Genomic DNA, 6,489 nt, shown 5'->3' on the forward strand with positions numbered 1-6,489 from the left:
GGGCGGGCCAGGAGAGGTCTGCCACGCCATGTGGTCACCTCCGGGTCAGGCAGGGATCGAACTCATGCGGAAGTGGCTTTAGCTTCTCAGTGCAGTGCTTTAACCCGCTGCGCCACCAGCGAGGGCCAATAAATAAATCTTTTTTTTTAAAAAAAAAAAAGCAAAAACTTCCAGATTGAAAAAAAAAAAAGGTTTAACCATATGTTCAAATGATACATCTAAAACAGAGGTTGAGAATAAAAGTATGAAAAAGATGTTAGACAAATCCTAAACAAAATAATTAACATATAAAATATATTTTATTTCCCATATTTCTTTTTTTTTTTTTAAAGATTTATGTATTTATGCATACAGAACTGGAGTACAGGCCAGATGTGTAGGGGGTGAGAGGATTCACCAGAGACAGAGTGGGGAGTAGAACAGGCAGATCCTCGAAGTACACTGCTGAGGGGAGCAGTGGGCGGGTCAGTAAGGTCTGCTGCTCGGTGTGGGTCAGCTCCCTGTGGGGGATCAAACTCGTCCTGCAGTCGCTGCTGCTAGCTTCTGGTGCTGTGCATTAGCCCACTGAGCCACCAGGGAGGGCCCAGAATGTATATTTTATAACAAATGTATATTTGTTATATTCCATATTTTTATATGTATATTTTATAACAAAAAATATTACAGGAGATAAAGACAGTAACTTCTTTAATGCAACAGGAAGATACATTAATGTTAAATATATGTACACTGAATAACAAGGTCACAAAATATATTAAAATAAAAAAGGAAAAAAATAAAAACGATTCCATTTACAATAAAAAAAACAGACAAATCTATATTCATAGTGAAAGATTGTAATATATCTCTCTTACTGATTGGTAGATACAGCAGACAAAAAACACTAAAGGTATGTATTTTAAGCCCAAACTGAACCATTATCATCTAATAGGCATATTTAGTATATTGCACTTATCAGTTCCTTTCAAGTACATTGGGATACTTTTTTTTTTAATCGAGCAAGTACTGGATCATAAAGTAATTAAAAAAATTTCCACTTTAAAATAAATTTCAAATATGGGCCCTCCATGGTGGTGCAATGGATTAAAGCACCACCCTGCAAATGAGTGGCAGCGGCTTCAGTGTGAACTCAATCCCCAACCCCGGGGGTGACCCACACAGCGGGGCAGACCTCTCCTGACCCGCCTGCTGCTCCCCTCAGCAGTGTACTTCGTCGATCTGCCTGTTCTGCTCCCCACTCTGTCTCTGGTGAATCCTCGCACCGCCCTTGCACCTCTGGCATGCACCCCAGTTGTGTATGCACAAATAAATAACTCTTTTTAAAAAATTCAAATAGCAAATATTTACTATATCGATCAGATATGTAAAAACCCTATATAAGATATTAGGAATTATAGCACAATCAAATGGTATATTAAAAAAGATACACATTCAAGTAATCTGTATACCAAGAATTCAAAGATAGTTTAGCATCAGAAAAATGTATCATTAGATATATTTAGGGAGTACAGAAGACTGGATTAATGGAGTACAAAAGAAAAGCGACTTAATTCAGGGTAAGCAGTTGGCAAAAGTTCAAGATTTATTTATGATAAAGTCTTGTAGCACCTCAGCTGTTTCTATTTTGTTCCTTTACTATTCTCAACACGTAGATTCTATTATGTGTTCTAAGATGTTCCACTCCAGCCATGACACATTTCATTCAAGTGAAAGGAGAAGAGAGAGGAAATTATCTCCCTCTGTGAGTACATTTCTGGAAGTTGTGTGCACTTCAGATGTCTCTTTGATTGCAATTAGTCCCAAGGTCCCAGTTACCTGCAAATATGGTTGCATAGCATGTTTTTATTCTAGGTGGATAAATTTCAACTGAAAATCAGGGAGCCTATTAATTATTGAGTAGTAGTTGATAAACTATGGCTCTTGCCTGATTTTGTAAATAGTTTTTTTTTAATAAAGATTTATTGATTATTTATACATACAGAACTTGGTTACAGGTCAGAGGTGTAGTGGCAGTGAGAGAATTCACCAGAGACATAGTGGGGAGCTGAACAGGCAGATGGACAAAGTACACTGCTGAGGGGAGCAGCAGGTAAGACAAGAGAGGTTGGCTGACAAAGTTATGACCTCTCCCTGCAAAAAGAACACTAAACCACAGCAACTGCTGCACTGGCAAGATGCAACGCTTGGGCCTCCCTGGTGGTCTAGGGGTTAAGTTTCAGCTTTATAACTTCCAAGGCCTGAGTTCGATACCTGGTCAGGGAGCTGACCCACATGGCTCAGCAGACCTCTCCTGTCTTGCCTGCTGCTCCCCTTAGCAGTTTTTCAGTACATCTGCGTGTTTTGCTCCCCACTCTGTCTCCGTGCTCACCCCTACACCTTTGGCCTACACCCTAGTTCTTCTATGCAATAATAAATTAAAAAACAAATCAAACAAACAAAAACACCAGGTAAAATGAGTAAATACTGACCCTTGTGCCTTCAAGCAGATAGTTGCAAAAGGTGACAGCCCAAGATTCCTGACTGTGTATCTGAAAACCAAGCAAAGGCTCACTGAGGTGACATGAAACAGGCCAAATGACCCTGAAAGGAACAAATAAAAAGAGTTTAATGTGCATTGCCAATTGTGGAAAGGAAATTAGATGACTTTCGTGTAAGACTGCAACTATGAAGAAAGGGGGAAGGCATTGCACACTAGGATATGTAAGCTGAATAAAAATGTATTTGGTATGCCTCCCAATTTGCAGATACCTGCTCTGCAGGATGCAAAGTTTCACTTCCTGTTGCCCTCAAAGTTTCTGTGTCTGTTCTTCAGGTTACTTCTTACAATATCAAGAAGTGAAACAAACCATGGAGATTTATTGCATGAAAGTAAAATATTTCAGCTCAATGATAATGTATTACTAGGCTCCTATAAGAAACAGATGGAATATCCAAAATAGGTAATTGGAAGATTTTTAAATAAAGGGGCCATTTACAAAAGGTGTGAGTGGGGTCAGGGAAGCCACAAGAGATGGGACAGGGACCCAGGCCTCCCTGCAGTGGGGAGTTGTTAAGGTCTGCAGTTACTCAGGGAGGGAGAAGGTCTCCTTCCAGGAGCTGCGCATCTGTCAGCCTGCTGTGACTTTTGGTGGCAGGAGGCAGCTCTCCCACACAGCTACTCTGTAGGAAGGGAGTTGGGGAAGCCAGTATCTTCCTCTTGCTCCTCTTCTCTCTGACTTCCTGCCAGGGTTGGAGGCCAGATGGCAAGTGAGCCATGTGATATAAACATACAGCTCAACCTCTCCAACCAGGCTATGGAGGGGCAAATGGGGGCCACCCAGAACAGGAACCCAGAGATGGAGCCAGAGATAGGGAATCTGTCAGAGAAGCAGTTAAGGATACAGACAGGCCGTTCACAGCAGAGGTGCTAAGGAGTCAGCCGTAACTGAGAAAGGCAGCTTAAAACATCAACAAGCCATCTCTTTACACCCAACTTGTTGACAAAAGTTTGAAAGGAAGTCAAATACTGACAAAGAGGCGGGCATTGTGAGAAATTTATGCACAGCTCATGGCACTGTAAGGTGGAATGGTCATTCTGTAAGGTATTTTAATAAGAATGGAATTAGTAAGAATGCACGATCCTTGTGATTCTGCTTTGGGTATACATATCAGAGACATTCTCTTACAGGTCTGTTATGGGACCCTGAGATGTGCATGGTGATTCTGTTTGGGTAGTAGGAACTGGAGGTGACCTGGGTGCCAGTACAACGTGCAGCATGTGTCTGATGGGCTAGTGTCCAGCACTTAGAAACGGTTCCTGTGGCACAGCTCCCATGGAAAGCAGTGTGGAGTGTTCTTGGAAAAAATAAAAAAGATTAATTTTATTTGTTTATGCTTACAAGCACTGAGGTGTAGGCCAGAGGTGCAGGGAGAAGGGTGTGAGAGATTCACCAGATACAGAGTGGGGAGCAGAGTAGAACAGGCTGATCTACTGAAACACACTGCTGAGGGAGCTGCAGGTGAGACAGGAGAGGTCAGCTGCGCCATGTGTGTCAGCTCCCTGGCTGGGTTTGAACTCGTACTGCTGTGACTGGTGATAGCTTGATACACTGAGACTTTAGCCCCTGTGCCACCAGGGAGGCCCTACATGGAGTTTTCAGAATTTACATATGATTCAGCAATCCCCTTTTGGGTAAATCCAGAGGGGATGAAATCAGGATCCTCATGTCCACTGCAGCATTATTTACACAGTTAAGACCTAGAAACAACATTAAGAATCCATTCATGGATGATTGGATGAAGAAAATGTGTCTCCTATGTATCTATACATACAATAAAATATTATTTATTCATAAAAAGGGAAATCTTGCCGGCGTGCGACTACATCAATGAATCTGAAGGACATTATGTGAAGTGAAATAAGGCAGACAGAAGAACAAATACTGTATAATCTCACTTATAGGAGGCATCTAAAAAAGTCAAACTCAGAGTAGAGTGGCAGTTGCCAGGGGCTGGGGGCAGGGGGAGAAATGGGAGAAGTTGTTCAAAAAGGTACAAAAATTCAGTTATAAGATGAATAAGTTGGGCCCTCCCTGGTGGCACAATGGGTCAAAGCACAGCACTATGCAGCTATCCACAGCCACTGCAGCATGAGTTCGATTCCTGGTCAGGGAGGTGACTCACATGGCACAACAGACCCGCCCGCTGCTCCCCTCAGCAGTGTACTTCGTCGATCTGCCTGTTCTGCTCCCACTCTGTCTCTGGTGATCCTCTCACACCAACCCCCCACCAACCTCTCTGACTTGTACCCCAGTTATTGTATGCATAAATAAATAAATCCTATAAAAAACAGATGAGTAAGTTATGGTGAGTGAGTGTGCAGCACCGTGATTATAGTTAATAACACTGTATAGTAGATTTGAAGTGTGCTAAGAGAATTAGCTCTTAAGTGTTCTCACCACACACACAGATGGTAACTATGTGAGGTGATGGAAGTGCTAATTAACTTGATGGTTGTAATCACTTCACAGTGTATATGTATATTAAACCCTCAGAGTTGTATGCTTTAAAAATCATGTTTTAATATTTGAAGTATAGACAGGTTTCTGTTAGTTGTGCCTCATAAAGAGGGAGAAAAAGAGCAACTGAAGTGGAATGCCCCGAAAAAGGAAGCACATACACACACAGAAATATGGAGAGACCTAAAAATCAGCATTGAATGAAAAATAAACAGTGGTCTCCCTGGTGGCCTAGAGGTTAAATCTCAGCATTATCACTGCGAAGGCATCCCTAGCCAAGGAGCTGAACCACATGGCACAGCAGACCTCTCCTGACCTGCCCGCTGCTCCTCTTAGCAGTGTGTTTTAGTAGATCTGCCTGTTCTGCTCCCCGCTCTGTCTCTGGTGAATCCTCTCATCAACCCCCACCACCTCTGGTGTGCACCCCAGTTCTTTTTTTTTAAGATTTATTTATATTCATACATAACTGGGGTACAGGCCAGAGGTGAAGGGGCGGTGAGAGGCTTCACCAGAGACAGAGTGGGGAGCAGAACAGGCAGATCGACGAAGTACACTGCTGAAGGGAGCAGTGGGCGGGTCAGGAGAGGTCTGCCGCGCCCTGGGGTCACCTCCGGGCAGGCGGGGATGAACTCATGCTGAAGTGGCTTTAGCTTCTTAGTGCTGTGCTTTAACCCGCTGTGCCACCAGGGAGGGCCCTTTTTTTTTTTTTTAAGATTTATTTTTATTTATTTATACATACAAGAACTGCAGTGCAGGCCAGAGGCACAGGGTGTGAGAGGATTCACCAGAGACAGAGCGGGGAGCAGAACAGGCAGATTGACAAAGTACATTGCTGAGGGGGGCAGCAGGTGGGACAGGAGAGGTCTGCCGCGCCATGTGGGTCGCCTCCCTGGCCAGGGATCAAACTCGTGCTACAGTGGCTACAGATAGCTTCATAATGCTGTGCTTTAACCCATTGTGCCACAAGGGAGGCCCCATCCCAGTTATTCTAAACAGAATGCTCTAGCACACAACAAAGAGATAAAATCAGCTCCTCCCCATAGCTCCAATAATTTTCCAGGATGCCTACTAGGACATGTCAAACCCATTTAAGAGGGCCTCTGGGGGAGGGAGGAGAATAGAAGGGGCCGCCTGGCTGAAGGGACCACTCAAAGAAGGACTTTGAGCAGACTGACGCCAGGAGTGTGCCTTGGACTGAGGACTGGGAGAAACTCAGAGCTGGCTCTGGTCGGAGGCAGTGCACACATGCTTGGGGCCTCCATGCTTTCTGGCGCACAGGGAGAGGTGAGAAACAGCGCCTGAGAGAGGGCCCAGGTGAGAGGTGAAACATGCTCAGGACTAGTTCCGGAGGTGGATATACACTGAGAAATAAGAGCACAAATCTCAGACGGGCAGACGGCCATTATCTAAGATGTGCAGAAGGTTGCGGGTTAGGGGACCTCACCTATTGTGAAGCAATGGGAAAGGTTTTGTTCAGAGAACCTTGAACCTG

The sequence above is a fragment of the Condylura cristata genome, unplaced genomic scaffold, assembly GCF_000260355.1.
Source record: "Condylura cristata isolate star-nosed mole 26May11 unplaced genomic scaffold, ConCri1.0 scaffold00017, whole genome shotgun sequence".
NCBI lineage: Eukaryota > Metazoa > Chordata > Mammalia > Eulipotyphla > Talpidae > Condylura > Condylura cristata.